The sequence below is a fragment of the Cynocephalus volans genome, chromosome 11 (assembly GCF_027409185.1).
Source record: "Cynocephalus volans isolate mCynVol1 chromosome 11, mCynVol1.pri, whole genome shotgun sequence".
Classification (NCBI taxonomy): Eukaryota; Metazoa; Chordata; class Mammalia; order Dermoptera; family Cynocephalidae; genus Cynocephalus; species Cynocephalus volans.
The window spans coordinates 79,511,229-79,536,599 of NC_084470.1; the positions used below are offsets into that span (position 1 = coordinate 79,511,229).

At 38.7% G+C, this 25,371-nt stretch overlaps 1 protein-coding gene across 8 annotated transcripts in view; it reads right to left on the minus strand.

Annotated features, from left to right (window-relative positions):
- Positions 1-25,371, minus strand: part of FOXP1 (forkhead box P1) — a 559,382-nt gene that overhangs the window by 351,878 nt on the left and 182,133 nt on the right. For all 8 annotated transcript variants that reach the window (XM_063114112.1, XM_063114120.1, XM_063114119.1 and 5 more), the window contains one exon: positions 6,584-6,678. The gene's annotated coding sequence lies outside the window, so the exon portion shown is untranslated. The remainder of the gene's footprint in view (positions 1-6,583; positions 6,679-25,371) is intronic.

The following is a 25,371-nucleotide window of genomic DNA, read 5'->3' on the forward strand; positions in this document are numbered from 1 at the left end:
GTCCCAGAGTGAAAAATGCATGGTAAAACAAAACAATGCCTGCAAGTCAACACCCTGGGAGAAAATGTGTGCAGGGGGAGGACCACATGGCATAGTGGATAAGAGCCCCGTACCAGAAGAAGTACCTGGGTTCGAATCCCAGCTCTACTCCATTTAAGCAGAGATGTCTGGGTGAGTCATTTAAGCTCACTATGCCTCAGTTTCCTCATCTGTAAAATGGACTTTTTCAATCACAATTACCTCAGAGTTACTGTGAGTTAATAAAGTGCTTAGAATCAAGTCTGGCAAACAGTAAATTCTCAGTAAAGGTAGCTACTGTAGGGTAGAGTTTTCACAAGTTAGAGTGTTTCTCTTAAACAACTGTTGTTTATCAGAATTTCTCAGGATTAGATTTTTCATGAGTTTAGAAAATTCTACCTCCACGGCTCAATACTTTTTAAGGGAGAAGGGGAAACTAAGCATGCAGGATATCGGTGATAGCATGAAATGCTAATTCTTCTAAGTACATATGTCTAGATAAACTCAAGAAAGCCTAAATATGACTTATTCTAGAAGCACAATTCCAAAGAAATTGCCATGTTTAGGAAGTGGAACAAGAGTGGGAGAATAAGCTTGTGTCACCATTAATGAATGACTGGGGAGAGGTAAGGACAGTGTTGAGGCATGGGCTCTCCTGATCAGAACAGCCAGAGTGAAAGGTTTATGGTCTATGAGAGCTGGCATCAAGAGATTCAACCTGGCACATCTTAACCAGAGCCACCTGGCACTGAGACACTGCTGCGCTGCACTGGACTCAGACAATGCAGCAAAATTTTAAAACATTAACATAAAAACCCTCCGAAAGCCCCTAATGTTCCCCACTGATACTCAGGCACCAGGGTCTTGTGAAGAGGGCAGCTGGAGGCGGCTCCAGGCTGTCAAGCATCCCATGTAAACAGTGCTAATCAAGTCTCGTGTTACATGGATCTGTTTCCCCTTTTGTGAACTGTTATTTCAGTTTCTGAAATGATATTTGGAGACAGGGGTGTTATGTAGTTTTGGTGATTTAAAAAAGCTGGGTGTTAGCTACTTTGAAGACTGTTAAGAGTCTAACAAAAGCTTTTCCTGACTTGTTCATTTACCTTGACTGAAACTCACTGGATTTTTTTTTTTTTTAAAGATTTTCCCTTTATTAGAATTCAAAACTCACAGGATTTTGTCTTTTTCTTTCCTAAAAGGTATATTAGTAACCAAATTCAATGCCTTAAGCTGTATTTTAATCATGTCCTTTTATTTTTATAAGTTGAGAGAATATAAATTATAAATAAATAAAATAAATGGTTATTTTAATTTCTTAGAGAATCCTAGTTATTCCTTACATCATGTAAATAACAGTATGTGATTTGATATATTTCATCTTTTTCCAACAAAAAGTTATGTGACAGAGAGAGAAAGACGCATCTCTCTCTGTGCTTCAGCTTTTACATAAAAAACTCACAATGAACAACACATGTCAACCATTGACATGAAGAAACAATACAGCAAAATAATAGATCATTTTCTTTAAGCAGGTGAAAGAAATCGGTGTTAACAATGAAGGATATTTATATCTAATTCATTTCAGTCTATACAGATTTAGGTTTTCTTTCAAAAGAGAAGTATATGAATTTTCAGGACAGATATATCAAGGGTACATTTAAAAGAAACAGAGACAATTTAAAGGAAATTCAATACACTCTCTATTACAAGGCTCTGATTAACTTAAGGGTGAAACGTATCCCCAGCAAGGTAGCTTAAAGACAGTGTAGCACCCCAAACTCCGAATTTCCAAGGTTTTGTGGATGTGGGGCAGGCTCCAAACACTGAACCATCACAGTGTTTGAGATTTATAACCTTTATTATCTGAAGAAGGTCATGAACATCCAATAGTCAATTCAACAATGAACACAACGGTACTTTAAAAAGTTTATGGAAAAATAGAGTTAAAAGATAATATGAATCTTTCTATGAACTGTTTGAAGTTCCCTCGTACAAAACGAACTATCCCACTGCTTGCTCATTTTATACTTTTTTAGTTTTAAAGTTAATTCAGTGCGTGAAACATGAGCAAATATAATTGGGAATCAAGGTTCTTTGCCATTTTCGCCACCTTTAAAATAAAGATTGTGAGAGCTCGAGATGAGTTGTCAGTGCAGCTCCCAACAGCTTCTGCTGACCTTTCTAAATGAACAGCACTGTTATTCTGTTCCAGATCCCATGCAAAGCCCTTTGCAGATACCATCTTATTTAATCCTTGCCATAATACTATGAACTAGGTAACTGATTACCCCTGCCTCAAAGAAGTAAACTGAGTCCCAGAGAGATAAAATAACTTGTCCAAGGACAAAGAGCCAGTGAATGAAGAGTGCTGGGATTTGAAGCTTGGAATCCAACATCCTTAATTAACCTGCACCCCCCCCCCCCAATATGCTTTTGACCCAAATAGAAAATGGTTCTGTCTTCATGGAAGATGACATATAACCCCTTCCGGATGGGACACACACACACTATCAAAGACTTGCGCAGTGTATCATGGAAACTTTCCAGAGGAAACCCAAGGGCAGTATCCTATTCCTACAGTAAAGGGGGTGTGTGTAGCTTCATTTCTTCTCTTACTCCCTCACCCAGATGCAGTCCTCTTAGATACCCTGAAAACACAGAGGTTCACAGGGAAATCTCAAAATATGCTCCAACTGATTCAACAAATACTGACTGTGTGCATGCTCCCATGTGCTAGGGTAAGCCACACTAAGACAGACCTGCCCCTTGCTTATTACCTGGTAAACAGGTGTATTCACAAAGCGATAGAAGCTGGAATATATGGAACAAACACGAGGCTTGGAACAAAAATAACAAGAAAAGGGGGATTTCCTTTAATGTGGGTGGTCAGTGAAGGTATCTCCAAAGAGTTGATAGTCGAACTGAGCACTAAGGAATGAGAAGGAGAGAGCCATGAGAAGCACTGGAGTTATTCCAGGCAAAGAGCACTGTGGTCCACAGGCAAGGGAGATTTTATAGGATCTGAGCACAATAATCGTGTTCAAATAAAATACTGGAAACCACATAGCAAAAGCTCAAAGTTTCTAAGAGTCTTCTGAACAGGCAAGATCTTGAAGCCACTATCTCTACAGAGTGAACCTGATGAAAGCAAGCCTATATTAGGCAGACTATGAGTCCCCAAGACCATTGATTCTGTAATATGGGGTCACTGTTAATGAAATGATCACTGTAGGCTGCTAATTATAGGTGGTGTGACTCCTACCCATCTCGGACAATCACAGTCATATGGTTGCCACTGCTTCCCAATCTCAGGACACATCACCACCTGGGCCATCCCTGAGCACTGCTGACAAACTTAACCTGTCACATAGCAGCTTCTGCATGCAGATGACACTGTTCTTTGAAGCCCATTCCAAGAAGATCTGTGGGGGACCAGGGCCTGCTTTGCAGAATCAGCACAGAGGCAGGGACAGGGCGTGACGTAGGAGAAGATGGACATCACATAGCATCAGCCTGCACAAGCGAAACCCTACAGTTTCAGATTAGCATCAGCAATACCAACTTGAGAGCAGTTAGTGAATACTGCTTGCTAGGCAGGCCCACTGTCTGAGTAAGTTAAAAAAAAGGAATGAAAAAAGAAACACACGTCTCTCAGGGGAAATTGTCAAAATGGGACCCAGAGATCTAAGCTCTGCTAACAGGGCAGTTCAGTTATATTCATGGCTGCAGATGTCCTTGAAGATGGCATCAGGCCACCTCCTAAAGCTCTACTTAAATTTACAAGGGAATACAAAGTGAGAAGCAATAGACTGTGAAACATACTTCTATCAGAAAACAACGCCCAATGAACCAGCCACAGGATGGTAAAAACTCCTTGAAGACAGGGATTTCTGCCATATCACCTGGGGTGCCTAGCACAAGTACCATCTCACTAACTCATCATAGCAAGCTAGCTATTTTGATCCCCATTTTCCAGATGAGGAAGTCATGTACCAGAAAGGTTAAGTAACTTGGTCAGGGTTCCTCAGCCAGTAAGTGGAAAAGGCAGAATTTGAATCTAAGTTGATCTGACTCCAAAGTGGACACTCTTAACCATGCTGCTATGCTATATCCATAGGACCTATTCAATAAATGATTGTGAAGGCATCAACTACCATGTGTTTCATGAACAACCATCACAGGCTGGTATAGCCAGACTATACTATAAAGCATAGGGAAGTGTCATTATGTGCATTCCATGAGATAGAAATTTTCACAAGAATAATGTACGGTCTAAAACAGAAAATTTGGACAGGGATGGCTCACTTGTCCCCCCATCCTACCCCCAAAGTAAGCTTTCAGCAGAGATATGGGGAGCAGCAAATCACAGAGATGTACGGTGGATAGTTCTGTCCCACCTCTGAGTCTACATAAGAACAGAGGGATGGTGCAAAGCCATCAGTAATGTCCCCTACACATATTGGGGAGAAGAGAATTGGGTGTGAGCCTACACGTGGCTAGGACCCCACACTGGTAACTCAAGCCTTAACAAAAGCTTATATCCACAGAAAAGAAAATCCATTAGCATATTCAGGAGTTTAAATTTTGGTTTACAACTCTCTTGAGAAAGAAATTTATTTCTCAGATTTACCATGGCAGTTTCAGCAAGAATATTATGGTTCTAAAATATTTACTGAGATATCTATCTCTGCTAAAAGTCGAATAGGCTGAAATTCTAACATGTAAAATACAAACAAGACACATGTCAACAGAAGGCAGAAGGCATTCACTGAAAATAAATGAAAATTAAACATGCAAGAAAACTGCAATCATGATTTTGTGTAAGTAATCACAATGATGCTCAGGAATCACTCATCTTTCCTTTCTTAGTACTAGAATCCAGAATGTATGTGGGACACCAAATTGCTCAAGGGTCAGGATGCATTTCCCAGACACCCTTAAAGTTAGGGATGACTAATAGGATGTAAGTAGAGTCACTGGGTAAGGCTTCAGGGAAAGCTCTTTAAAGGAGTCTGTCTCAACTGGAAGGATTACTCTTTTCGTCTCTTGCATTTCCACCTCTTCCCTTCAAGATGTAGAGGTAATGGCCAGTGAGCCAGCAGCCATAATATGACCTTGAGGAAGAAGCAACACACTTGAACAGACAGAGCAGAGAGACAGAAGGCACAAAGTGCTCTCCCTGGATGTAGTCTTTTATGAGATAGGATACACAAATAATTTTTTATCCTTATACAAGAGTACTTCAAAAAATTCATGGAAAAATAGAAACAAAAGGTAATAAAAATCATATAGCAGCATCTCTGTTACTAGAAAACAATTCTTAACTCATATAATGATACGAAAACATATCTAAAGACTACACTATGATTTTCTGTGAGAAAAAAAAAAAAACTAGAAAATTCATGAATTGAGATTCTGATTACCCCTCTACTCACAAGGCTGTTTGTTTAAGTATGACTTTCCTTCTTAATTAGTACTGCTAGTCCGGAGAAGCATATTTGCTAAGCCTGTCTCTATGTTTTGACATGCAAGACTTGTGAAATTCAAACATACTTGTAGACACTCAAAGCATTATTATTTATTAAGACCTATATTAAAGGTAGAAGATCTTACGGCACTCTCAGATTCTAATGATTAAAGAAAATTTAATCATTCTTCATTGGCATTTGATCTTTAGCCTGCCATAATCTACCCATATATCCCTTCATCCATATTTGATATTAAAAACACATTTCGACAGTTTGTCCATCAACTGTAAAATCGAAGGAGCGTACAGACAAACCACATTACTCAGAAAATAAAAAGCTCTTTCCTCCACACTCATTTAGTTCATGAAAGCCCAGTCTGATTCAAAAGGTGAAGAAGGTATACCCCACCAGGTGAACCGAATGACTGTAGAGCCATCCATCACGTTTGTAAGGAGTTTTGAAATTTTGAAAATGCTTTCGCACACGATGTATCTTGTTTCATCCTTACACCATGACCCTGCGAGGCAGTAAGGGTGGGTATTTTTTATTCCTGTTTCTCCCAGAATAATGATTTGTTCAAGGTCAGAGGGACTGGTCCCCAGCAAGGTGTCAGGATTAAAGGTCATACGTCCCCTTTTGATACATCAGATCAAGGGGCAGCAAACTACGGCCTTCAGACTAAATACAGCTCATGGCCTGTTTCTGTGAATAAAGTCTCACTGGAACGCAGTCCCACCCGTGTGTTTGTGTATTGTCTCTGGCTACTTTTGTGCTGCATCAGCAGAGCTGGCTAATTGCAAGAGAGACTGTATGGCCCATGAGGGTGACAATATTTACTCTCTGGCCCTTGACAGACAGTTTGCCAACTCCTGTTTTAGGTCACCTTGCTACAAAGAGGATCCAAGGTATGGACTCTATTCTTGAAAACCACAGAGTTATCATGGCAGGCAGCAACATACATATGAGTGCTAGCTTTGGAAGTAGTGCCAGATAAAGAGACAGTCCGTGATCTTCTGTGAGATTACTACATTGACTTCTGTGTCACCTGCAGTAGCGGATGGCAATTTTTAGGTGGTACACAATACCAATGTACTCACCCTGAACTTTTAACGTGTCTCACAGCCATAAAAAGCCTGGGGTCACTGGTAGGGGGCATGCATAATGCCACAGGACTGCAACACACAGAGAGATACTGTAAAGCAAAAAGAACAGAAGAGGTTAAGTGAAGGGGCAAACAGGCTTCAAAAGCCACAAACATGCAAGCCTTGGGTATTCTTTGTTGACACATTACATTTTCCTTTAATATATAATCATGCATCAAAGCGTCTATTTTGTCCTTTCCCTTCTAGAATCAGCATTTACTCTAGCTTATAATCTGAGTTATATTATAGCATTATAGTAGAAGGATGAAAAATGGATTTATATAGCCAAGTAAGGTTGACACTCTTGAAGGCACTGAAATTCACTTTGGAAGTGTAGTTCTTTAAACTTCCATAATTTCTTATTACTCAAGATAATAAGCCTCATAATTACAATGCTAACACATCCTGAGAAATAAGTGCTACAAGACCCATGAGTCCAAATGATGATTTTGCTTTGGGTTTTGGTCTTTTAGTCTCTGTCAATATATCTAGTAGAAGCAACAGGAGGAAATAAATACAGACACAGGTACCCCCTAAAAAACAGACAAGCTCTCTCCTGCCAGCCAAATACAAAATCTTACTTGCCACTGTTAACAACTCTTTTTTCAGCTGCACTTCAAATGCAGAGAGAGGGTGTGACACAGACTTCTCATGGAAATAGCGTGTGCATGTGCTGAGGCTGCAAGCTTTCATGGCTTAGTTCGGTTATTAGTAGAATGTTTACCAAATCCAATTCCAAGTAAGTCAAAGTTGCTGACAGATAAGTCAACTCATCCTCAAGCACGTTCAGAAAGTTTCTGCAAATAGCTGTCAGTAGCAAGGTTTCACATGCCAGGTCTTTTCTGCATAGAGCCTTGAGATAGTAATGCCACCTGTACAACCCTCAAGATTATAAAAGGGACTTTCTCCAATACAAGAAAAGCAGGAGCCCTTTGTGGGGAGGTATGTGTGTGTGCATGTGTATGTGTGCGTATGTGCGTGTGTGTGTGTGTGTTTCTCCTTTAACAGTAAACTTAGGCAATACTCTGTGAATATACATGGTTTCTAACCTAATCAGATGAAGAAGTTGAAACTGAAAAGGAGACACACGAAATTTTATGATTTGAATAGTCACGTATCTCCCGAAACTATGTGGGTTGCCCGTCTACCAGAACTCAGAAGACAGTTCAGACATGGCGCTCCTGGTGGCATCTCTCCTAGATGGGAGATAAATTCAGGTCACGTTTTTCCATACTGTTTTCCAGGTATCAGTTGTCTAGTGTGCATAAACTGCCAAATATAGCAACAGTGTAAGAATCTCCATTTTTACACAAGGATAATGTGCTGTGTTGGCATTATTCTTCTGAAACAAGGCAGCTTAAGACTATGAAAGAATGCATCAAAAATATTTTCTAAGATAATTTCAGTTGGCAAAGGCTGTTCAAACTTAATTGGTGAACTCATTAATGAGCAACTGTCACCACAAGAAAGAGGACCATTGTCATCTACTTATCACAGCAATGAGATAACAAAGTTAATTATATTTTTCAATGGATGTACACTTGCTTCCTTTTAGATTCTACATTTCCAAACATTTGTTCTGACACCCCATGTGTTTGTTCCTCTTAACAAAAAACTCTCCACTGTGGACTCCTCAAGGAAAAGTCGGCAGATCACAACTCTCACATCAGGGCCAAGCAATTGGAAAACTTTTCCACCCTTTATTATCTACTTGTAAAACATTATAAGCCTGTAAACTAGTTAATTTACGAGCCGTGTTAATAATTTGCTCACACTTGATCACAGGTTTTACAAACACAGTTTTCAGGGATGTGGGAGGATAATTTGTAGGTCCAGCTTCTCTCCTAAGGGGACACTAACTAATTTGACACAGTAACATGACATTGATGGCGGGACACACTAATGACCACACTCCAAGACATGGCTGTCAGCCTGTCGTTCCAGTGAGAAGCTGGCTTGCTTTCACGGCTGCTCGGGACTCAATGCTCAACTAATTATTCAGACAGCGACATTAATGAGAGCCCTCATGTTTATTTTCAACATACTAGCCAGCGCTTAGCTTCCATTTGTCTGATATGGTCAGTGATTAAAATGTGTTTCATGAATAGTAGTAAATTTGAACTCTAATATAACAAAGAAACATTGTAGAAAAATAAGGAACAGCTGATTGGAAATCCAACCTGGTCAACTCAACTTGTTTTCTGCCTCAAATATCATGGACAAAGTGACAGGTAGTAGAGAATGACATAAGTACCAAGGAATGTGAAAGGAATATTTTTTAACTACACATGTCCATGGACAAGCTTCACTTTTGACCAAGGGCACTGAATCAAAACATGGTCAAGAGCAACTTCTATCTCAAATAAACTTCACTGACTTTACGATACTGAATGAAGTTTTGTTTTGTTTTGTTTTTCTGGCAGCTGGCCAGTACAGAGATCCAAACCCTTGACCTTGGTGTTACAACACCACGCTCTAACCAACTGAGCTAACCAGCCAGCCCTGAATGAAGATTTTTAAGTTAGTGTTTCCATGGAACAACCAAAAGTTTTGCTTTAATATACTTTTTCAACCTTGCAAAAGTTTGCTCTTTGATTAAACTGTCTCCAATATGATCTTTGCAAACCTCAATAAATGCAGTTTGTTTTTTTTCCCCAAATCTATTGTAAAACTATACTGCCCAGGGTTTTCTGACAAGTGTCTTTTAATATCCTCTTACACATCTTGTTTCTAGTCTACTAAACCTTGTAATCAAGTTCTTTCTACATTAAATTAAATTTCTATTTTGGTATGATAAATTTTGTCCTTCGCTTTATGGTGATTATAATCCTAAAATATTCATATAATCATAACTTAAACTGAATAACTTTAAAAAAGGGTATGCTTAGATCTATTAGAGGTATTGAAAAATTGAAAATGCTCTTGGTGTGGTTCACTGTAGAATGTGCAATTCAAATTAAATAACAGTGGTAGTATTTAAACAAATGTTCTATCTGCCATCGTGGCTAAAGAATTCTTCTCAATACTGTTGTTCAATACTGTTTGTGTATGACTTTTGATTTCATAAAATAGCAAAATAAATATGAGTCAATGTAGATCACTTTGAGAATGAAAATGCATTGCATATAACATTTCTTAAGTATGTATTTCTAAACTTACTCATGCGGAGACAGATCTGTAATTTTAGAATGCCAAAAGGCCTAAATGGCACACACACAACATGTAAGAAGCAGATTCAGACTGCTGGCTAATTTTTAAAATATATTTAAACAAGTATCCGGATAAATTGTTCCAGGTGAGCATGAATGTCTCCAAATGCTGCTATTTCCCTGGGTACCTGTTACAGACAGATTCTTAGATTATCAGCATCTCTGGACAGTTTATGTGTGGTAAACAGTTGTCCTCCATATTAATCCAAGAAAATATGGTCAGTCCGTGGCAGAGACTGCGAGATGCTCATCAAGTCCATTTCTTCTTCTTCCTGGGCAGCAGCTGGAATTTATCTCCCAGAATCTCTTGCAGGTAGGCAGGGCCTATGACTGAGTTCTGGCCAAATAAACGGACGTGGGTATATGCTACTTTCATTCCGATCCTGAAGCCTCCTCCACCATCCTGAATGCTGTCTTCCCTTGATTGTGGGCCCAGAAATCTAGTGGCAAACTCCTAGTTCCTGGAGACAGTGAAGTCACTGAACAAGATGAGCCAAGGCCCTGAATGACCACATGCAGTAGAGCCACCACCACCCCATCCCCATCCACCAGCACTACACTGCAAGGTACCTAAGAAATAAACCTGCATTGGGTTAAGCCTCTGAGATCCAGGAATATTTGTTACAGCTACCAGGATCTCTTACCCAAATACACAGACCTTTCTACTTTCCCCCAGGCTTCTACTTTATCTCTGGGCAACCCTAAGTAAGCAAAAGCACTGTAAATTTAGAAAAATTCCCAAAGACATTTCATAGTTGTGATTATTTGCTTCTCTACCTAAGCTAAGGGTAGAAAAGGGAAAGGGAACCAACAGCTAATGTATTCCCCAAATGTGTCAGGCATGTCTTTCCTTTACTTATTCTTCACATGGCCCAATGAGGAAGTTTGATTCCCATTTTATGGATGAGAATTCTGAGCCTCTAAGAAATGAAATACAAGCAAATGCTACAGAATGTTAACCCAGTTGACATTTTTCTAGTTGAACGCCTATTGGCTTTCAATATCCAAACTTTATAGAAAATGTATATTTCCAAACAAACCATTTTTTGCTGTTGCCTATAAAAGAAAAAATTCTATGATACTCCCCAAATACAGTATTTTTTTTAAAACATGGGTAAGGAGAAATTGTCAAGTTGCAATACAATTGGTAGAATGTCAGAAACTTCCATAGAGGTTTTTGTTTGCCAGCAACTAAAGAGATGTGTCTCAGATGGTCTTGGTGATTTTTTTTTTAAAAAGCCACATTTCAAGCAAAACAAATGTATGTTGAGACCATATTTACTGTTGAGTAATCAATGTCTTAAACATTTCTACATATTTAATGCAATAGTTGTTTATATAAGGCATTTTACTACATTTTAGAACAGAGGTTGGCAAACATTTTCTGTAAAGGAAAATATAGTAAATATCTTAAGCTTTGCAGTTATAAGCCCTCTCTCACAACAACTCAACTCTGCCATTACTGTAGGAATGCAACCATAGGTAACCATAAGTAAACAAATGGGTGTGTTCCAATAAAACTTTATTTACAAAAAACTGGTGGTGGGCTGGATTTGACATGCAGGACATAATGTGCCACCTTCTACTTTAAAATACTGATTGGGGATTTTACATACTGACACATAACATATTATAATTTTTCCTATGTAAAATCATTTTCACTGCTCAGGATATCTGATTGCCAGAAATGGATTTCTAATATTAAGGTGGGAAGTAGCCTTAATTTGCCAAAGGTTGAATAAAGGACAGTTGGTAGGGCTCGGTTTCCACCAGAGTTCTAACCCCACTGCCCGTTCTTTTCTCTAAGACATGCCACATTTCAAAGGGCTCATGCACCCACATAAAGAGCCTATTGATATCCAGTGCCATTCTGAGCAAAAATCCTAGTACTATTTGTAACAAAAAGAAAAAGCAGTCAGTACAGTCAAGCCCCTGTGTTAAGGTAATGTAGTTAATAGTTACCTTAAAGTGACCTCATATTAAGGCCTTTTTCCAAAAATGCAAAACAAATACATACATTTTTAAAATGTCACTCGAAGAATAAATGCTGGGAAGCCAGAGATGACATCCTCCAAAAGTTTCAAAATCATGCATGAAGTTTCCCTAAATTAGAACCAAACAGCTTTCTAGGATTTGGAGGATATTCTTTGTTAACCAATTTCAGGGTAGAAGCTATGTGTCCAGTGATTAAATATGCCAGAAATAATGTATCAGATATATTTCCCCATTACTCCACTGAGAATGTAAAGTTATTGTAATGAAGATTTGGTTCACTTTTTTGTTTTTTTTTTTTAATGGCAAAGCTCAGAGACATACATACATAGAAAGATTTTTTTAAAAAAAATCTCCGTTCCCTATTAATGTTTTATTATAACAGTTAAGGATACAAGATAATTTGAGCATAAAATGGATAAATTTCATGAATCTGTTTTACCTAAAATGTCAATCAAAACAGAACAAAACCAAGTAAGTGACAGTCCAGTCGGACAAAGGAATATTTTGTAGTCATTAAAAATGATACCGGGAATGGGAAAACGTGTGTAAATGCTTGTTACGGTGAAATAAGCAAGATGAAAAAATTTTATCTACAGTAATCTCAACTGTCTATAAAAACATGCACCAAAGAAGAATAGAAAAAAAAATAAAATGAACAAATTTCTAGCAAGCTCCTAGATTTTCCAAAGCAAAGTAATTTCTAAAATACTGGTTATACAATTTGAAAAAGTTATCTGAACTTCGAAAAGAAGAAATTTGTTGCATATTTATGCTCATTTATTAATGGCTTTTGACTGCCTTTTTCCCAGACTAGAAGTGTCTTGAGAGTAGATTCCCATTATCTGTTATGCTCCACACATAGGTGTTTATGGCATCTTATGCACTCAATTAACATTCCTTGCATAGACCACCTTACTTTTTAAAGTCTTCTTAATGAGATTCCATAAATAAATAAAATTTTTATACTTCAAGCCTTTAAAAAGAAATTAAATACTTTTGTTTAAAGAGGTTGATTGCTTGCAGATTATAGCTGTAAATAAATTGCATGATGCCAAATTATACTTTCTCCTCTTTCCTTTTTCCATGATGGCACACAATAATTTGTCTTTTAATAACTTCAAACAATTCTGAGTCATTTCCTCATTAAAAAACAAATACATCTTGATCGCGAAGCTTGGCATTTCATAAATGTTTACCCCAAACGCACTGCCTGCTCTGAGGCTGGAAGGTAAGCTCCTGATTGACGAGCGACTTCTGTGCGGGAGGGAGGTCTACCTCTCCTGTCAGCTGACAAGGGTGCCATGCTGCTTTCGCAGTCACTCTCTCCTATGCTGGCTCTTTCCCAACAGCAAAAAAACACGACGAATGTGATCATCATCATTAATCACTGTTTCTCTCTCTACCACACACACATGCACGCTCACCCTTGCCTTTACTGCCTGCTTGCTTCCCCTCAATGGCTCCCCAGTACTCTCTGGAAAGAGACCAAAGCCTTCCTATGGCTCACACAGCTCTGCATGAACTGGCCTCTGCAGAACTTGCTGGCCTCTGGCTTAACTACACATCTCCACTGGCCCTGCCAAGATTCTCACTGAGCCTCTGTATTGGGCTGGAAGGACGGCAGGGAAGGAGCCTGAAGACCAGAGGAAGATTTCAGCTCCTATCCTGAGAACCACCGTGATCAGAATGACAGTGGGGAAAACAACATATCTTTCTTTTAAAAAATAGTGCATCATCAAGTAAACACTCCTATTTTCTTCCACTTAATATATATCATAAACTCTTCCCATGACATTTTTTGGATAAAAATAACTTGAGATTAGTAAACAAAAACTCAAGTCTTAAAAGTAACTTCAGTCTCCTCCTCAAGACATAATTTGCCCACGGGTCCTCTGAAAGCAGGAAAGGGCTAGTTAGTCCTCAGCAACACCACTGAGCTCTTTTCCCCAGGTTGTCTCTTCCTCTGGAGTAGAAGAGAAAAATAGTACCAACTGCAGAACACAAACAGATCCCGCCCTGTGAGAGCCTCTCAATGTGGACTCACACTAACCACTCAGGGTGAGATGTTTCCTCTGATGGTGGAAGGCCTGCCTGCGAGAGCTGGCTCCCAACAAGCTGTCCTGCTGAATCCCACTAGGAAGATGGGCTCTTAGTTGGGATGTACATGAAAGACATCCTCATGATGTGTAGAAATTAAGTACCACCATGGGCTGTCACTCTTCATGGTCTTTGGGAGAACAATGATATTTATGGATGAACAGGCTACCAAAGCAGAAAGTGCTGTGTTTCATTTTGCTCAAACCTCAGTTGCTAAAACCAAAGTACAGATGCTGCTCTATTTATGATTCGGTTGTATCCCGATAACTCCATCATAAGCTGAACATACGGTAAGTCAAAAGTACATTTCTGACTTAAGATATTTTCAGATTACGATGAGTTTATCCAGACATAACTCCATTGTGAGCCAAGGAGTGCACGAAATGTGTATCTCTCTTGCACCATGGTAAAGTCGAGAAATCATTAAGTTTGAACCTTCATAAGTCGGGGACAGTCTGTAATGCACTTTTTAGGACTATCACATGATAACTAATTCCATTTCATTTTCTTCTTCCTGGGCACGCAGGAAGATCACCTTGCCCAATTTCCCTGGCATTTACATTTCCACATGTGACTGATTTCTGGCCAATGCGATGTGGACAGAAGCAACATGCACCACTTCCCAGCCCGGTGGGAAGATGACTGTACTTACTCCCTGTTCCTCTTCACCGGACTGCAGGGACTCCATCATACTGTGGCATCCAAGAGGGAGGAAGTTCAGTGGACATGCAGGGACACAAAGTGGCACCACATACACCTTCACCATGGTAAGCCACTGAAATGTGTGGGCATTGGCCACAGTAGCTAGCACAACACCTGCTTATGTAGTTGATACCTTATTATAGCACTCATTAAGATCTACTTTAATAAATACTTATTTCTGTCTTTGTCTACACTTATCCTGGCTCCAGGGGACCACGTCTTGATATTCTGTGTATCCCCTTTTCCCACCATGTCATCCGATAATCTGCTGTTGCTAAATACAGTGACAGATAATTCAGAGGGAAAGCATTCACTGCACATTTACTTTCTCAGTACTCACTGCTGCCAGACACTATGTCTGAAGCAGAATATTGCTTGAAATGGAAACAAACAAGGTCTCTGCCCTCATGAAGCCCACAGTCTTCCAGGAAACACCAACAAAAGCACATGGAATAATTAACACATAGATTTGACCTAAGCATAAGAGGTCAGAAAAGGCTTCATGGAAGAAATGATCTGTAAGCCACTAAATTAAAGGTAAGTGGGAGTTAGCCAGGTAGACAGGGCTGGGTGGAGGGCGAGGGAAACAATCCAGTGGCATGTGGTTCAAAACAGACAGGAGTGCCTGAAAATAATCAATCTTCTGCCTTCTACAATGACTTGAAAAATATAATGTGGGAGTGTCCGGACTTCCAAACCCAAAACAAGGCCAAATATGTTGAGTAATACGGAAATAAAAGAATGCTATTACACTCTGCTAAGTGTCTCAATGGTGTAACTTAAGACAAAACACTTGTTTTTCTAACATTGACATGGAGAAAGTGAGTTATTCAACTAAAATCGCTTTTCTAAATTATCTGAGAAAATAGCAGCTAGAGGAACAGGGTAGGCTTAGTTCACAGACCACAGCTTCTTAAAAATCCACTCACCTCCTCCTTTATAAATATCATAATTATCCCTCAAAAAAACAAAGCTGGCTTTGTTTATTTTCACTCCATAAGCTCATGAGGACAGAGCACCAGAATTAGGGTCAAAAGACCCTGATCCTCATTGGCGCTGGATTGCCCCTCAGTAATAACCCTTACTGCATCTTCGTCTTTTCTTCTCCTCTCGAGACCAGTGAGTCCGGAGAACTCAAGCCCTTTCCAGCACTAACTATGGTGTGTTCTCAAACTCGCATGCTCATCAGAACCACCTGGAAGGCTTGTTAAACCAGACTTGCTGGGCCTCAACCCTAGAGTTTCTGATTCACTAAGGCTGTGGTAAGGCCAGAAAATTCAAATTTCTAGCAAGCTCCCAGGTGATGATGTGCTGTTGCTGGTTCAAGCACCACACTTTGAGCACGTGCTCTGAAGCACTATGCTTCCAGCCCCAAATCAGCGAGCAACTGCACCCCACCCCCAGTTAGAAGACGTCTTCTCCTTCAACAAGGGCCAGCAGAGTGGTCTCAGCTCTGGCATCCCCGAGCATTCCTTATCCAACCTCAGAGGACCAGTACTTTATCCTCTCAACCAAGGAGGCCTTCTTCTAGGAAAACACCTGAAACTGCAATCCATTCCCCAGTAGCAGTCCCTGTGCTTTATTCTGACACCTAATGCAGAAGTCACTGCCTCTGATTGCTCTGCATCAGCCTCAGAATGAAATCCAGCCCTTTGCCATGGTTGGGCCTGGATGACATCCCTAATCTCTCCTGCACCATCCTCACTCCCCCACCCATCCCCATGAGCCACCTGAGCCACACTCGGATTACTCCTACCTCCGAGGCTTGGCCCTCATTGTTGCCTCTGCCGGGAAGGTTCTTCCCCTGGCTCTTCCTATGTGGGATTATTCTTAACCTTTAGATCTTAAGTCAAAAGTCATTTTCCCCAAGACGCCATCCCTTACCGGCCTTCCTAACGCCTTCCTTACACTATCTATTTCCATCATGAATTTTCATTATTGTAAATATCCTGCTCCTTCATTTCCCTTGATTACTCTCTCTGCTTCCCTGTACTAGAAGACAAACTCCATGAGAGCAGGGAATAGTCTGTTTCCTGCCTTGCTCTCTCCTGCCATCCACAGCAAATGACCATCACACAGTAGGCACTCAATAGATATTTGTTGACTGGATGAAAAACCTGATCTCTCGAAGCTGTAACGTTACAAATCCCAGAGTGATTTGCTCTGCACAGGATGAGACAAAGTCACAGAAATGATGCATCTATGCTAGGATTGCAGCCATCAGAAACTGAAGTGAGTTGAGAGCTAGAAAAGATTCTCCCTCTTACACTCAAATCACACCCCCACTCCCTACCCCCAGAGGCCCACCCGGTCATCTACAAGCCATCTCATATCACATCTGCAGAGTGGTATCCATAACCCTTGACTTCTTGAACTTCTCTCTAATGTCACTCACTTCTGCTGCCAGGTGCAAGAAGAAAAGTAGGTACTAAAGTTCTCTGCAAACTGAGCTCCTCTACCCTGGATGACTCCAAAAAACCACTTGTAAGCATGATATGTTAACCACAGTTCGTAATTTTGTCACAGGTGTTTGACTAAAAAGGGGACAAAGCTTTTCAAGATAGTATGCCTAAATTATGTCATTGTGTATATTCTGTACCACACCTAAAAGATGGTAAAAATCCTTTCTTTCTATGCCACGGCAACCAGGAGGGTTAATGCTGCATGATTTTGCTAAGGGCATCCTATATGCTTCAAAATGTTCACGCCTTTACTTAAAACATGTTAAAGTAGAATTTTAACACAACTTGTCATAAAAGCTGACACCAGTACACTGGAGAGGAAATCAAATGACATGAGTTGTACCTGGCAGTTCAACAGAATATAGGATAAATACTCTTTGTAAGGCAGCCAAAGCACTGGTTAGAAGTTCAAATGAGAAAGATGAAGTGAATGAATATTCAGAGTATACTATACCAAATGACTTTTCTATAATTATAAGAGAATCATTAAAATGCACTAAGCTTCACAAAAAGCAGCATGGTGGGGTGAAATTGGTGCCAATTCTGGTTTGGACACTAATTTACTTCTGTGTGGTCTTAGAAAAGTCATGCATCCTCCTTGAAACACAGCATAAGGAGAAAATTTAATGAATTCCATGATCTCAAAGGTTCCTTCCAGTCCACACACTCTTTGACTCTATAAATGTTTCTGGACATGCACCTTAGGTGGACAGACACCAAGGAAGGAGTGAGTTCATCTCTACCCTCTCACTTTAAAACAAATGCTGTGAGAAGTGACATCCTTTAGCAAAGACCAAGGTATGCGATAGCTACACTCTGGTTTGTTGTATCTGTTTCAGTAGAGTTATGTTTCCATATACTGCAGGAGGGTGAGTTGATGTAGTAATTACCTGTTACTCTTGACAAGTAAGGTAATTAATGTAGCAAAATCCACTGCAATGTGTGTAAATTTAGACCACCATAATTAAAGCACCCGTCTGTTCAACAAACTGTTCAATTAAGAAAAAATATTGACGGTGTACATTTTTTGAAATTAGAAAACGTATGGAATGAATGAATCTCCCTTGGTTGACATCCATGTCTACAATGCTTTCTCAACAGGGATCATCCATAAAGGGGATATAATGGAGTAACTTCCACTAAAACGCAGAAGTATTTTTGTATATATGCTATAAAGACAAGAGTGTCTGTAGAAGTATTTTATTTAGGATTCTCATTGTATAAAACATACACCTGTCAGAAAATGAATTCAAGGAGTACCTGAACCCCAAAACTGTTTATTGTAGGTAGTGAAGAACTGAAAAGTTATTGTGCAGCTATCCAAGTAGCAGGCTGTCCTCAAGTATTATAACCTGAAAGTACTATATCTACTTGCCATTTTAAAGATCTGGAGATACTAAATATACCATGGGTAAATAAAATAGATACAAAGTCCCTGGTACTCTTTGAACAGATAAATAATGGTATCAAAGCTGGCTTCATTACTCTTTACTCTCATTTCTTTTTTGTGTTTCCTGGTCATTTTCAGACCCAAATGTTAATATCTTGAACAAGAATGCTACTTGGTCCTTCGCTCTACAACAAAATTTATCTCCTTGGTAATCTGTTTTAGAAAATCTCTAGCCATGTCAAGTTAAATGTCCAAAGAAATTAAACCAGAACTACCATAAGATTAAGAAGAGAGAAGAAGAATCTGTGACCAGATCAGGAGAAATGCAATGAACTCTAAATTCATTCACAGGAAAAAAGAAAGAAAAGAACAGAGCTTCTGATATCTACGTGGTGAAGTGGAGAACAGGTCAGGGGTTCTCACAGCTTGCTCTGAGAAGAAAACTCCAAGGGTTTTTTTGTTTTGTTTGTTTTGTTTTTCTCTTAATGCTTCTACTCAGATAAATTCAGAGGAAGACACAACACGTTGGCCTGAGTAAAGAAACAGCTGGAATTCTGACAGACTAAACAGTGCGATATGAGAAAGAAATGGCATATGATTTTTGGTGTCGTTTAATGATATATACACTTCTATTATTTATTTATTTTTTTACATTTTCATATAGCCTATCTTACCTTGGGAGATGTAAAAAGGGGAGATCTAGAGGGAAGTAACTAAAAGGTACCTTCTTCAAGTGAATTCTCAGCTAATCATACTGAAATTAAGTACTAAATTTTTCCTATCACAGAACTTGGATGTATCCCCAAGTAAAGAATAAAGAGTACAAGGAGACATTCTGGACTGAAACACATTGAGGAAAAGAAATGGTTTCTCCAAGTAAAATACTCCAATTTCACACTTGGAAATAATAACAATGTCATTAAAAGACAAAGATGAAGCAATCTCTTGTTCTACCTGTTGATATAAACAAAGCTAGACAGTCCTAGCAGGGAAGATGATTTTGTAAAACTAGCCTTAAAACTTTTATTACATGGTGGCACTGAAGTGTTATCATAAAATGAGGATTTTTTTTTTTTTTTTTTAATTCTTATGGTTTCAAAGGAGGCTAAATCCAATTACGGTGGGGACAGAGAACAAAGAGACATGATTTGGGGATCGGATGCAAAATTCATGGACTGCAAACTAAAATTTCTGATTCTCAAATGTCAAAGAACCATCCAAAGAACAGAGTAAAGTCAATACTGTTTTTTCTCATTGGGTGAACTTATGTGGGATGAAATCTCCACAGCATTTCTTTATTTCAAAGATTATAACGGATGGTATCTGATGGACTATGGTAATATAAAATATTTCTAAACCATTTCCATTGATCCCATCATTTGATCCTCAGAAACCACTATCCCATCTTATTGACAAGTAAACTAAGGTCCAGAAGCAGCTAGATGATGTGGCTGAGTTTCCAAAAGCTACTTACTGAAACAGCTTGTTCTCCTTGGAATGGGATAAATATGTCTCTTGTCCCCAGTGTACCAGTTTACAGAAAATACATCAATGATGTATTTGCCTTAGTACTTAACAGTTCTGACTTATTCCTTAAAAGTCATACCTCAAAATTACCAGGCATACTGGTTATATGTTTAAAAGCAAGTCCTGTAAGTTGTTAAGTAATCACTCATGTTGGGGAAAAAGATCTGACTTTAGATTCTGGCTTAGCTGGTTAGAAAAAATACCAAACTGGAACCTATGACCCTATGAACCCAAAATAGCTCAAGTGGCCAGTTATGCCTAGAATTTGATTCTCACCCCAAAAGAGGGCTCAAGGGAAACAGCAGTAGCATCTTCTGTTTCCAACTTTACATAAATCAGTTCTCAGTTTAACTTTTTTTTTTAGCCTTTTCCTCTCCAATGGCATTGCACCATGGTCCTCCATCTCACAGACAGAATCCGAGAAGCATGGAACTGAAGTATGACTTTTTCAAATCACGTACACTCTCCAGATGTAGAAACTGATGTAATAAATTGAAAAAAGGTAAAGGTAGAGAAAGAAGGGAAGACAAAGAATTATCACAATAATATCTGTCATATTTATTCATTTTTTTTAACCTACAGGAACTTGAAAGAGAGTGAAATACGGACTGGATTCTTTATCCTTTTACAGTCTCAAAATTAATAAAAACTGGGGAAAAAACTAAACGGTGCCTGGATGAGCAAGTACAACTGAACTGATGTTAAGGTGTTAAAATGTGAGTCAATGTTTCCTTGGTTTAAGCAAATTTAAGAGAATTCAGTGGGTCACAAAGATTCACAGATATGAAGTTACCAAAATTCTGTTCTTACATATTTATATATATATATATGGACTTCATGTATGCTGCCTTCTCACATAAGGAAAAATTATTTTAAACTGGACATCAAAAATGAGAAAAGGTGAGATGGGTATTTAAAGCACTGCTAACTCCTAGAGTTAAATATCCTCCAATATTTAGCTCCTGCTTAGGCATCCAGTGAAACAATAGTAATTTGAAATATTTTTACTTAATTAGATATATAAATATCATGTAAAGGGAATGTTATTTATATGCCACTCACTGTGCTAAGAACTATTTTACATAACCCCATTTAACCTAAATGTATCTGATAAACTACAATATTTTCAGTCCCTACAATGAGGTAGGTGCTTTTTCATCTGCATTTTCAGATGAGAAAGCTGAGGCTTAAAATAGTAAATAACATTCCCAAGGTCACAAAGTTACTAAACAGCTAAGTCAGAATTTGAAACCAGATCTTTCATCAACTTAGGTAATTATTTAACAACTGTTGTACATTAGAACATATCAGCTAATACTCCCGATATAAGGTTTCTTGGTTCATGTTGATACTGGAAAGTAATGCAACTTGAAAAAACAACTTTGTTTTAAGAAGCTGTTTCGAAATTTTTTTAAAAAACCTTTTTTGAGCTAGTAACATGAAGACTGATTATTTTTTAGGTTATAGTAATAATTGTTACCCTAGGAATGCTATATAGAAATGTTTCCCTGCTACTGAAGATCATATTTTCCTCAGAACCTGGCATTTCCATGTAGCAGAATACAAAGCAAAATATCAGAATATTGTGAACATCTAAATTCGTACATCCTCCATACATCTATCTAAAGTTATAAGATAAAAAGCCACATTGGTCCTGGTGTTTGTTTTTTTGTTTTTGTTTTTTTGTAACAGAATTTTGTCACGAAATAACTCAAGGATTCCTGTCCAAATCATATGCAAAATGGAATCAATACAGACCAAGAGAACAAATAACAAAAAAGAAAGCCTGTATTTGAGATTTAACGCGGGATGAACCAGCTCAGAGGAGGACAGAAAGTGGTTGGATCAAGAGACTCTACTCTAGGTCACTAATTTTCCTTGGTCCTTTGCCAGGGGAGAGGTAATACTAACATCAGAAACTTCTAGAACAGAATGATGTGACACACACATATCAAAGAAGGTACTACCCGGGAGAGGAACTGATAATAGACAGTATCATATATTATGATACTCTGTGCTACTGTCAGACAGAGGAAAGAGGGTTATGGATTGGTTGGCAATATTCTCAAGTTGTTGCCAACTTCCGGTCTCAGAAGTTCTTTTCTCCTTTCAGGGTTTTGCTCCCTTGTCAAAAGCTGCCACTCTTTCATTCATTCTTCTGCCCATCTCCACCGATGTTCTTGATGGCTTCTAGTTACAATGATACAAACTCTTCCTTTCTCTGTGCCTCATTTCATCCAAGCGCTATTTCTATCTGTATCTTCACGTGATCTATGTGATGGTTAGAACAACAACTGGATAGAACAAACACCATTTCTTGGTGATTTTAGGTGGTCCAGACATGGCAACAAGTGACACCAAACCGCATACTTAGGAAGTTATTTTCTGTCCAGTTCCATTTCAACCCTTCAAATTATGTCAAGGACAAAGCCTCCTTTGAGTGCTGGTCTAACACCTAATATGCTAAAGTCCACTTTTGGCAAAGAGAGAACTTCTCCAGCTCAATACCTTCGGTAGAAGGCAATGGCATACAGTGAGAAGTTTATACCAGGAGTCAGCAAATTATGGCCCATGGGCCAAACCCAGCCTGCTGCCAGTTTTTATACAGCCTATGAGCTAAGAACAGATTTTATATTCTTAAATGGCCGGGGGGGAGGGGTATCAAAGGAAGAGTAGTATTTCATGACATGAAAAAATGATGTGAAATTTAAAAGTCAAATTTCTATGTCCATAAAACTTCATTGGGACATAGCCATTCCCATTCATTTACGTATAGTTTCTTGCTACTTTGGGGGCTACCCTGATGGAACTGAACAGTTGCAACAGAGACTATATGGCCCATGAAGCTGAAAATATTTACTTCCTGGTCTTTACAGAAACAATTTGCTGACCCCTGCTATACCATTGACTTCACAGTATTTATTTTAGGTTATCATCTAGCTATGGCAACTGATACTACTTTTTCTTCTAAGGAACAATGTAAAGTCCCTTTCTAAATAGACTGATTTATGTTCTAACAAGTGAGGGGATTTAAGGGGATATAGAAGTAAACAGAGTGTAAGTGGTATTTAAATCAAAATTGTGAAAAATATAAGCAAAATTACAAAGAATGCCTGAGCATAGTAATGTCTGAAAAATAAGAAACCAAGATAGGGGTAGGCAGGGAGGGGTTGGATATAAAACTAAAGACTATGTAAATAAGACATGCAGATGTAGCAATTTGTCTTCTAAGGTCAGAGTGGAGTCTGAAATGTGGACTCCTAGTGGCGAGCAGGTCAGAGAGGCTACCCAAGAATATCAGGTTGGCCAGCCTCATCTTGGGAAGCAGCAGGTTCTTATTTTACATCCACAAGACTCTGACATACTGGCCAAGAATTCCTAGTCTGGCAATGGGGAAGGCAGTCAGTCCAAAACAACCAACATTGTGTAAGTCAGGTAAAACAATAGCAAAAGGCCAAGAGCCTCTGCAGGAGCCTAGGCCAAAGCCTTCTCAGCAAATACCAGTCTACATGGATATAGCATCCAGTACGGTTGAGGAAGCCTCCCTCACTTTCTTTCACTCCATGGAAATGCTGTTTCCAAAATGCAATGAGCATGAAACACTTTCTTAGAATAAGTTCACATTACCATTGACAACACTTTACACTCTTTGAGGTTTGATACACACAATGTTTACTCTTTTACAATAAAGTCTCCTCAACAGTTTGACTATACTCTTTTTAGAAGTTTCTTTTTGTAAAACAACCTTACATTATTGTGTTTGCCTCTCATTACTCTTCCTGAATATGCATCTCTTCTGTGGCCTTTCAACTAAACATTTTTCCCCCAAGACAGAATTGTTTTTTGGTGGTTCCACTAACAACAATTTCTGTTGTTGAGTCATAGACACTATCATAGTAATGTTAAAATTCATCATCTTTTTCTTTCCATATGATTAATGTTTTTAAAACATGCTAGTAAAACTTAAAACTTACCATATCTGAAAAAAAAAAAGGACTTGAAATGCTGAATTTAAAATTTTGAAAACAAGACTAGTACAACTGAATGTCATTTTTTCCCACATCTGCATAGTATTTGAACTGGTCATCACTTAGGTGAATTATAATTGTTTTTTTATCTGCTATTGACTCGGAAGCCTGAGATAAGAGGTTCCCATTTTTTTTTTTTTTAACCAAGAGAACTCCTTTTATTAAATTTTAAGCACTCCCACCAACACAGGTACCAAGTTTCAGAAGATTCAACCAACTGATACTTATTTTTTAATTACTAATTAATTCATAGGGACCATCTACCAAATCATCAATCAGAGCTCACAGATTAAAATATTTATGGCCAAAAGCCAATGACTGAATTAACTTTAGGCCTTTTGAAATATAAAAAATATCTCAATGAAGTGCACATTTGAATCTGTGTCTGCAATTCCCTCTCCTCCAAACCCCTCCCAAATAGGACCCACTAACAACTGGGGAGTCATGGGATTCTGGGGAAGTTGATTCTACCCCAGTTAAGTGGTGGAAAAACATCAGATAGGATATGCCAACTAACATAGTCCATTTTCCCTGGCCCAGGGAGGGTGGTATTTGTTGGAAACCAGTCCAGTGAGAGTTTCAAGAATTTTCCTGAAAATCTTTAGATTCCTATTTCCTCTCTGCTGTTTGAAATGTTTAAGAAAATCTATAGCCCAGCAGTTGCTAGGAGTCATCTTAATACTGCAAATAGGGCCAACCTAAAGATAAGCCAAGACCATTGAAAGCAGAAAAGAGAGAGAGCTGGATCAAATCTCTCCTGCAGCCTACGTACTAAGGAGTGGCCAGTCACACTGTTGAAGCCTGCCTGAACTGGACTTTCTGTTGCACACAAACACTCATCCTAATGTAAATATTTTTTAAAAACCCATGATTACATCTTCTTTGATTCTGAGTACCCCAGGCATTGGGAGCTACTGCTCTGATGAAAAATAAATGTTATACATTTAGATGTGGGTATCAGAACATGTGAACTAACCAGTAAGTGTGCATTTCAAGCTTGGTGGGTGTTTTTCATAGTTCTTGTAACCCCAGGTCAGGTGCATCACTGTGAAAACTATGAAAGATAACATCATCAGGAAATTGTCTGATGTTCCTCATCTAATTATAAGATGGCCAGGCTGGCTGACATTATTATGGTAAAGTGACATGAGAAAATGGGGTGGCTCCAGGTGGCTCACTATCAGCAAATGCTTTCAGCTAGCTCTGCGTCAAAAGTCAGCACTTAACCATTTCATTAACATCCTTAATTTTCAGGGGAAGAGAAAAAATGCATTATTTATAGAAGACTTGGTTAAAAAATGATATATAAAGTGTTAAATGTTACAAGGAAGAT